This window comes from Cupressus sempervirens, chromosome 11, assembly GCF_028749045.1.
Source record: "Cupressus sempervirens isolate cs-2001-9-10 chromosome 11, ASM2874904v1, whole genome shotgun sequence".
Taxonomy (NCBI): domain Eukaryota; kingdom Viridiplantae; phylum Streptophyta; class Pinopsida; order Cupressales; family Cupressaceae; genus Cupressus; species Cupressus sempervirens.
Window position 1 is genome coordinate 123322535 of NC_143128.1, and position 9898 is coordinate 123332432.

Consider the following 9898-nt stretch of genomic DNA (forward strand, 5'->3'; position numbering starts at 1 on the left):
CCAAGAAGGTTTTCTCTATGCAAGAAGATTATTTGGCTAGGAATATCCATGATGACCTACATGAATTACTCCATAAGTCTACCACTAAAACTATGAAAGTGAAAAAATTAACCTTGTTAAACCCTAGGCTCAAAATCACAGATTGATTTATGATAAGGGGTATTGAGTTTGGGATGGAAAAACTTTTCAAACTAGTCTTTATTTATTTAAGAAATGTTTTTCAAAAAGGAATTTATTTTCCCCAGATGCCAATATCTAGAACTTTAACTTAACAAAGTTAGTAGTTCCAAGTGTTTATATGGATTATGACCTTCTCAAAGCTATTGTAGAAAATTATGATCAAGCAATTAGAGTGTGAGAATAATTGATGGTGAAATTCTGATCACAATCAACCTAAAGGAAATTTGACAGGTTTTTGGTTTAGGGCCTTTGACAGACTATCATGTGCCCATTGACCTATAAGAATTAGAGAAAGAATATGTGTCAAAGAAGGATGCTATTAGGCAGGGTACATTGAGGGCACATATAGGAATAATTGGAAACTTGCCAACAATTACAACATTCCTCCAGGAAATGCTTCAAAAAGGTGTATTTTAATACCAGGGCTATGGAGGCATATAGGACTCTATGTAAAGTTTTTGGTGAAGATGATGAGGAGTTTATGCCCATAGGTTCTATTTATATGATCACTTAGATTTCCTCTTTTGGTTTGGATATTATTTTTATCTTGCCTTCTTTTTAGCAGAAGGAATTCATAATGGCCTGGTTGGGATTGCAAGAGGCAAGGTGGAGAAATTTTTTGGTCACTATTCTTTATTAATGCATATGTTTTTTTTCAAAGGAGTAACATATTTTTATGAGGAAATTAAATTAAATAGAGAATAGGATCGGGAAGCACTACCATTCTAGTTATGGAGTGTAGATATGACTTGTGAAGTAGAAAAGGCTAGTTTTGTCAGGTTTGATAGGTACATTGCTTCAAAGTTGAGGTGCCTATTATTAAGTGACAATCCTAGAATACCAAAGGCATTGGTAAGTCTTATTAGGCCCCTAGATAATCCTATTGGTTTGAAAATTTCACATAATTGGGGAGATATCATCCCATACTTAGTTTCAATTATCTTTAGGATTTATGGTTTTAGAGGTACTCCTCATGTATTACCTTACCAAGTGCCATTAAAGTTAGGAGTAGCTGAATTTTTGTGGCAACTAGGAGGATTAGGGGAAACATATTTGTTAAAAAGGCAAAGAGGGTCAATATTCCCAACTTGTATTGTAGCCCACAAATTTGTGATCACAAAAGGGGGTTGGATTTCTCTACATAAAACATTAGATCAGTACAAGATGGTTGTCTCTCATCCCTATTTTTGTGAGATTGAGGGATTCTATAAATTGGCCTTTAGGCACGTAATCAAGCTTGAAAAAGTTGATCAGGAGTCATATTTTCCTCAAGACATCATAAGAAATGAATTCTTATTGCAAGAATAGGAAACTAAGAAAGAAAAATGGAGAGTGTTCTCAAGGGTTTTGGATTTTATTCATTGTTTTTATGAAAATTATAGTCCTCTGGGTAATGCCATCATAGAGGCAAATAGACTAAATAAGCTGATGATTACTTTCCCTAAAAAAATGGAAACTATGAATGAGAAAAATATTTTATTTGTAAACTCTTATCCAGATAAGGCTAAGGAGGTGATGAGGAGACTGGGATTCACTCCCAATCTAGGGGCAGGACAATTGATTATCCATAAAAGGTTAGGGTATAATATCATTCAAAATAAGAAGATCATTATGGATAAAGGTAAGAAAATGATAGAATCCACTAGTGTGGTCTTAGAAGAAAGACCTACTGAGCCCTCCCTTAAGAGGTGAAAAATAACAAAAGATCAATGTCCTATGTTGGGTGATGCGACATGCTCCCCTGCCCACAAGTGGTTAATTATGTGGTGTTCCATGTTCACTAACAGTCATGGCTTTTGGTGCAATGGCAAATGGGCCCTACAATTGGTATCAAAGCCTGGTTTTGGCCTAGTCATGGGTTCAAATCTCCCTGGTGCCTTCCCGATCCGCGTAAGCACCTGGTATGCACGTCAAAGGGGAGATTTTTGGGTGATGCAACATGCTCCCTTGCCCACAGGTGGTTAATTATGTGGTGTTCCATGTTCACTAACAGTCATGGCTTTTGGTGCAATGGAAAATGGGCCCTACATCCTCACAATGAGGAATATTCACCTTCAAAATCCCCTCTGAGGATTGAAGAGGAATAGCTTACTGGAGGTCAAATTGAACAACTGCGGCACAAGGAGGAATTTTCATTAACCAGGTGGAAATAGAAGAAGGAAACCCCTAGGAGCCTCATATGCCAAGCCTAGACTTGATAGTAGCAGATTTTAAAGGAAGGGAATTAGACCTATGATAGAGCAAGCTAGACAATTTTTGTCAAATGATAGTTTTGTCAAGTCCAGAGCTTTCCACCAATTTGCATGGAGAACAAACATAGGAAAGTATGTTTAGAAAAATGTAATAAGTTAAGAACATAGCATCTAGAGCTGGAGGAGGTAGCCTTGCAAACTCAAGTAAAAGAAAAGATGATGCAAGAATTCCAAATTATAAATCCTAAAGTGGGGAGGTAGATGGTGAAAGGATCAAATATTTTACTGCTACCCAATTGGGACACAGTAGATGCTCTAATTATTAATTATGTTTCAAAAAATTTGGACCTACATGACCAAAACAAAATAGAATTTGAAGGTACTATTTTCATTTAGGAGAAGGCCACTTTGGTTATATGGTCATTAAGGAAGGGATCAAGGGTTGTTTCATGACAACCAGATGACTCTAGGTTAATAGGAAATATTATTATGGAAAGATTAGCAAATACCTCCCATGTGGAGGCAGCTTACATGGAACATCTCAGTTTGTTTTGGCTACTATAAAAAAGGAAGAGAAGACAATGTTTGAATTGTAGAATAAGTATGAGAGAGTTTTAGAGGCTTTCAATAAAGAAGTTCAAAAAAGAATTGAACTTGAAAATAAGGTAATGAGGAGGTCTTCTAGACCAAGAATCACATATCCTCACCCTCCAATGGAACCTTTTGAATCGACTCCTCTCATAGAAATGAGAGATACCCAACAAAGGCCATAATATTACATGGTTGAAGATTTTGAAGAAGAAAAGAGCAAATTGTGGGCTTTCCATGTAGAGCTAAATGTACAATATGAAGACAAATTGAGAAAAGCTCTCATGTATTTGGGAGATAAAATTAAATGGCCATTATTTTATGATCAATTAGCAAGAACAATAAACATATAGGATGAAATAAAAGAAAATAATGAATCTTTGAAGCCTATTATGAATAAGTGGGGAAAGAGAAGAAAAGAAATTACATTCTTGTGTTACTCTGTCCTAAGATCTTCACATGATCAGATTGAAATAACTTATGATCTTGCTCATGAGCATAGAATTTGATGATAGGAGAGATAAGTTACACAAAAGAATTGTTACCTATTTGGATAAGTATATGAGCTAGAAATTTGACTTATTTCCACATGCTTTGGATAGGAAAAATAGATTGAAAAATAAAGATGAATGGGCTAAAGAATTAGATAATTTATTTTTTCTAAGAATGAATAGAATCATCAATGAAATAGGACATGCATGGTGGACCACCACAATAGAAGAAATGGTGAAAGCCCAAATATTATTTGATTCTTTGAAACAAGATTTATTGATATTGACAAAGAGGTTGAATATGTTATCAAGAAGCAACATAATATTTTGCAATTTGATTGGCCAAATGACACACTTTTTGACAAGTGGATGGTAGATATTGCTTCCAATGAATAGTTGGAAAAAGCTGAAAGTGATGATGATGAGACACATGAAGATGAAATACAGATCATCGACTCACTTTCACTAGTGCATTGGTAAGAAGAAGACAAAGAAGAGAAATCATCTCATGTGAAAGATATGGTGGACCAGATGGATGATGTGGCAGAAATGAAACCAAATATAAATGTTACCTTGGTAGTACATGATGATATGAGTGGAAATTCCATAGTAAAGGTGATTTTTTAGGAATTAGAGCCTAATACATCACTGGAAAATTTGATAGCTAAATATGTCAAGGATTTAGTGTGAATAAAGGCCACTCATGAGACTTGTAGCATTTGAAGATGTAACAGAAGAGGGACCTACCAAGAGAATAATATGATGTATTAGCTTTTTGTTACACAAAGTTTTACCTTTTCTTGTTAAGAAAAATGTAAATATCTTTTGTAAAAAAGGACACCTGTTAGTTCTCTATGCCCAAAGCTTGTTACATCTCACACTATATAAGTGAGATTCCAAGGCTAAAGAATGATCCATTTTCTAATACAATTTTAGTTTATATTGAGTATGGTTTGGTCTAGTTAAATGTATGTAAAACTTATGATGTATTCTCTCTACAAATACTTGAAATATATTGACATTATAGGGGTGTAGTGTCTTGTCTATAGTCATTCAAAGTTTTATTAAAATTGTATGCAAATCTTCAAAAAAAAGATTAATACAAAATTGAACTATCCCCATATTTGTTCTTGCTAAATTTTGTCTCCTTTGTTATTACCTAGTTGTTCTGATATTGTATGAGGAAACCTTGTCAACTTGAATGCAATTCACTTAGGTTATATGCCAATTCATTATTACTATTAATTTAATGAATTAAGTAAATGCTTTAGTGAATTTGATGGGATTGTTATGGTAGTATAAAGGATGTTTGTAAGAATATATTCCAGTAAAAATTGCTGATAATATTTGTTGTAATGCAACAAGTCAGATCTATAAATAGTAGTATATTCTAAATCCCTATAGAATAGGCACTGATCTAGTTAATGAAGTCTGCAGATAGGTAGATCATGAATAAGCATCAAGTCTAAAATCAAAATCAACTTTATTTTACTATTTAAAGAGTTTCAAGGATGTTTAGCACTTGTTTGCATGCAACCTTTAAGCTTTAGCTTGCTACTATTTCTATAAATACTTGCAAATTGGAGAAGAATTGTGACCAAATCTATTTATAAGGGGTTTATCTAATCTAAAAGTGTCAAGGAATGGATAAACTATGTATGTATGTATGTATGTATGTATGTATGTGTGTGTATATATATATATATATATATATGTATGTATGTATTTATATATACATTCATATATATACATACATACATATATACATATATGTATATATATACATACATATATATATATACATGCATATACATATATATATATACATACATATACATACATATACATACACACATATATATATATATACATATATATACATATATACACACACACACACACACACACATATATACATATATATGTGTATGTATGTATATATGTGTCAGAGATAGAAGATGAGAATCAGAATGAAACTAATAAAATTCTCATACAATAGAATTCATTTTGAATCATCCCTTAGGTATACTCACCTTGGTTCTGCAGAGCCTAAAGAGTAGAAAGCTAGTCTTGGTTTTGTTAAAGTTGGATCCAAATAATATGCATACATAAGTGTTGATGGGAAGTAGCTAGTCCCTAGATTTGTGGGTAGTATTATCTTAGTATTAAGCATTGTTGTTCAATAGTTGAAAAGCACCAACAAAATGGTGACTCTACTAGGGAGTTGTCCAACTCAAGTGTAAGAAATACTGTGGTGTCTTTGTTCTTGTTGTGTACGTGTTTGTAAAATTGTTTGGTAGGGCTCATGGTTATAGTAGACATGTTTTAGAGACAAAAATTGACAATTTAAAAAGAAAAAATAAAATCAAAGGCCAAAGATGTACATTGACAAATAAAACCCTTCCAAGTGTCTTATCTATTAAGCAAGAGTTGCAGTCTTATGATCTTAGTGATTGGTTCATCTATATGTTAGATATTTCTATATTGTTTAGTGTTGCTTCCTTAAATTTCAGAGTAGTTTTAATTGTTACATTTTCCCTAGAATGGGGTGGTGACTCAGTCAAGGTTTTGAAGCTAGTGCTCATTTGATAAATAAAAAATATGGATGACAAGAGAAAAAATGCAAGAGCCAATCCTAATGTACTAATGTATACTGATTTACCTCAAGGTGGTAGGAAGAACCTAAATAAGAAAAAGGAAAAACCAAACCCCACCTAGAAACTAAGAGGTAGTGTATTAATTAATTCTCAATACCAACTAGTGATAGGGAGATAGTCCTATTCACTCAACTTTGAATTAGGAACCACAAGGCTTTTAGGAGGAATATTTAGTACCCCATTACCACATGAAAGAATATATCAAGGAAAAGATATTTCACTAGTAGGGAATACATCCCCTAGGATAGATTTGATGGCTAATATGAATCATAGGCTAGGACTTGGGAGTTCATTTGGGGATTCTTTTAATCCCATAGTAGTCCCATACATGGATACTAATCTTATAGACTTGTATGATCCTATTGATATAGAAGCCACTTCTGTAAATCCTAAAGAAGTATGATTAAAGATTTGAGTTTTTAAGAAGTGGGTTGCTGAGGAAGAAGCTAAACATACTCATCTAGAAAAGGAAAGAGAACAAGCCACCCTAGATGCCATTGTTAAAAGAGATAATTTTCTTAGAAGGATGGCTGCCTTAAAAGAACAAAACAAGAAGTTAGATGAAAGAGCTTCAATCCTTCATAGAGATGTCTTTGGAGATGTAGATAGCTTGAGAGCCAAAGTTCAAGAGCAAGAAAAACTCCTAGGCTAAAAAGAAGAACCTATTATTTCCTAGGTTCAACCCTATAAGCCTCTCCAGAGTAACTAGGTAGAACCTATTGTAAAGCAGTTAGATAGAGGGAAAGGAAACGTTGTAGGAATCTAGATAAATGAGCCTCAAGAAGAAAGTAAATCTATAAATCCCCCATATGTCAAAACTAGATCTAGATCTAGAAAAGGCTAGGAAAGAGAAAGAAGATCTTGCAAAAGAACTTGAGAAGGTTGAGAATGAAGCTCAAGCTATAGAGACTAGGAGGAAAATCTAGTTCATAAAGTCTAATTCTACATTGTCTTCATGGCCAAAATTGTCTACCCCAACTACAACTTTTGTACTAGCTTGTGAACTAGTAATTTCAACTCAGGGAATATCTCAATCCGGCCTTGCCTCATCATCCACCATTAGTACTCAAGCCCCTATTGTTCAACCTCAACAATCTCAAAGTATTGTTATCAATCAAGCCAACATAGCAAGCACCTCAAATGTTGCTAGTTTTCAAAAGAAACCCATCTACATGGAAAAATATAGAAAAATGTCATTTGTAGGTATTCCTGGTGCTCTACATCCTATATCTTTTGATTTAAAAGATAAAGTTGTCAAGTTCTTTGGAAATAACATTGTTACAGGTGAAGAGCACTTAAGGGTTTTCATAGATATGATAAATTACTTTGAAGTTGAACATGAGGATATGGTGATAAATGTTTTTGTTCATTCACTAACTAAAGATGCAAGGAATTAGTTTAGAAGGTTACCTGATGAAAATATTAGTTCATGGAGTGATTTGGGGAAATTGTTCAAAGAACAATATGGAGATAATACTAATGCTAGGTTTATGTTGAATGATTTAAATAACATCAAGAAGAACCCTAATGAGTCTACATTTGAATTAAATGTAAGATTCCAAAAGGGTATGTATAAATTATTCCAGCCTATGAGATTGAATGAGGATGTTTGTCTTACAACCTATTTTAATGCTTTTGACAACAAGATGGCTTACCAATTGAACGATAAAGATCCTAAAACTTTGAGGGATGCTTATAAGATTGTAGTGAATATTGAAAATAATAGGAAAGCATTTAGTAAGCTTGGTAGGAGAGATGATCCAAAGTTTTTCAATCCCAAGACTAACAACAAAAGGGCAGTTGATAAAGCCCCTGCAGGAACGAAGACTGAAGAACCCATAATAGGTCAGGTGTTGGACTTGTTAAAAAAGATGAAACCAACTACTTTCAATACACATAAGCTAAATGTTGGTCAGAAATCCCTAGTAAACAACAAAAATTTCAATAAACAACCTAGAATGTAGAATTACCCTTACACTACTCAGTGGAAGGATGGTAAGCCAATTCTTAAGCAAACCTAGAATGTAAAAGACAAGGGTACACCAGATTCTCTGCAAAAAAGTTTTGTTAATATGCATGATGATTTGCCATGGTGTATCATTTTTTAGTCACCTCATTCTTTAGAGTATTGTGCACTTGCTCAGCCATTTGTTTTAGATTATAGTGCACAAAATGAGGAAGAAGAAGAAAAAGAAAGCCATGATGATATAAGATATAATATGGTGAGCATGTGTAATGATTGTGTGGATTCAAATTTGGAAGAAACTGAAAGTGATCTTGAAAATAAGAGAGTTTCCTATTAGTTACATCATCAACAAGTCTTCTCAAACAATGAAAGAAATGGTGAAGATTAGGTATGCGCTACATCTTCTAAAATTGGTCATGTGAACTTGAGAATTCCTTCTAAACAGGAAATTGGTAGGATCACTGTAGAGATGATCTCCCAAGTAAATAGCAATTACAATTTGAGAAACTAAATAGTTAGCAATGATTTTGGGAACCCTTCTAGTATATTTATAAAAGATTCTACACATAAGATGAAGGATGAAGATAAGAAGGATAATTTAGAGACATTTAAGATTAAAGACATCAAAACCAAGAAGTGGGAACCCAAGAAGAAAGTTCAAATTCAAACAAATGAGACAACAAAAGAAATTGTGCAAGAAAAGGGGTTAGGATTTGATATTGTCAAGCAAATAATAGTCTCTTTTGTTTAGAAGGTTCCTACTCCAGGTATGATTGTGAAACCCACTATATCTGATCCTATTGACATGATATCCATGTTGTCACAAATTACTATTAAAGTACCCTTATCTAAACTATTTATAATTGAAGATCATGTGAGAAAAGCCTTATCATGGTTGGGAGGGATAGGAAATAATAACAACAACATAGAACAAAATGCCATTCAGAAAACCCCATTGGTAGTAGATGATAGTGGTATTCTATCTCAAATTCCCCAAATTTTCTTAGATGATTCATTAGTAGCATATATAGAAGATATCGACCCATTCTTTTTCAACTTGATTATAAAAGGAAAAATCCTAAACAACTACATGATAGATTCAGCAGTTTTGTTAGAAATGCTTTAGAATAACTAAGAGGGGGGTGAAGTAGTTATTCAAGGTCCAAATGTCCAATTCAAACTTTTCATCAAGTAAAGTGTTCCCATCTAACTATTTATTTATCCAAGCTTTAACTTTCCTATTCCACAAGCTACTGTAAATCAACATGTAATCATAACACATGAAAAGATCAACACATAACATAGTGATGTATGTGGAAACCTAATTTGGGAAAAACCACCAGTAACATGCTACTCAATTCTCACTCTTCTGAAGTGATGCCCTATAAAAGGCCTACCCTATTAAAGGCTACACCACATTGTTAAATGTGACCTAGTTAAAGGATTTAATCACCCTTCTAGAAGTGGACCTAGTTAGAGGACTTTAGAACATTCACTTAGAATGCCACCCTATTAAAGGATTTACAAATGGCTATTACACCAACCTAAGTCCATAGAAATTTCTTTTACCCTACCTAATACAATTAATAGAGAGTAACAATAAGGGATTTTGACCTGATTACAACATATGACTTAACTTGCAGATTTCAAACCACTCTTTAACTCATATCATATCCTAGATTTTAGTCTCTGTAGCTCTGATAGCTTGACCTCCTTTCAAGCTTTGTCACCTTGAGTCTCCATGCTCAATGTACAAGTGCAATCCTCTCTTTCTATCCACTTATAAAAGTAAAGTCTCTATGCTCTATTCTTCCTTCTCTTAGA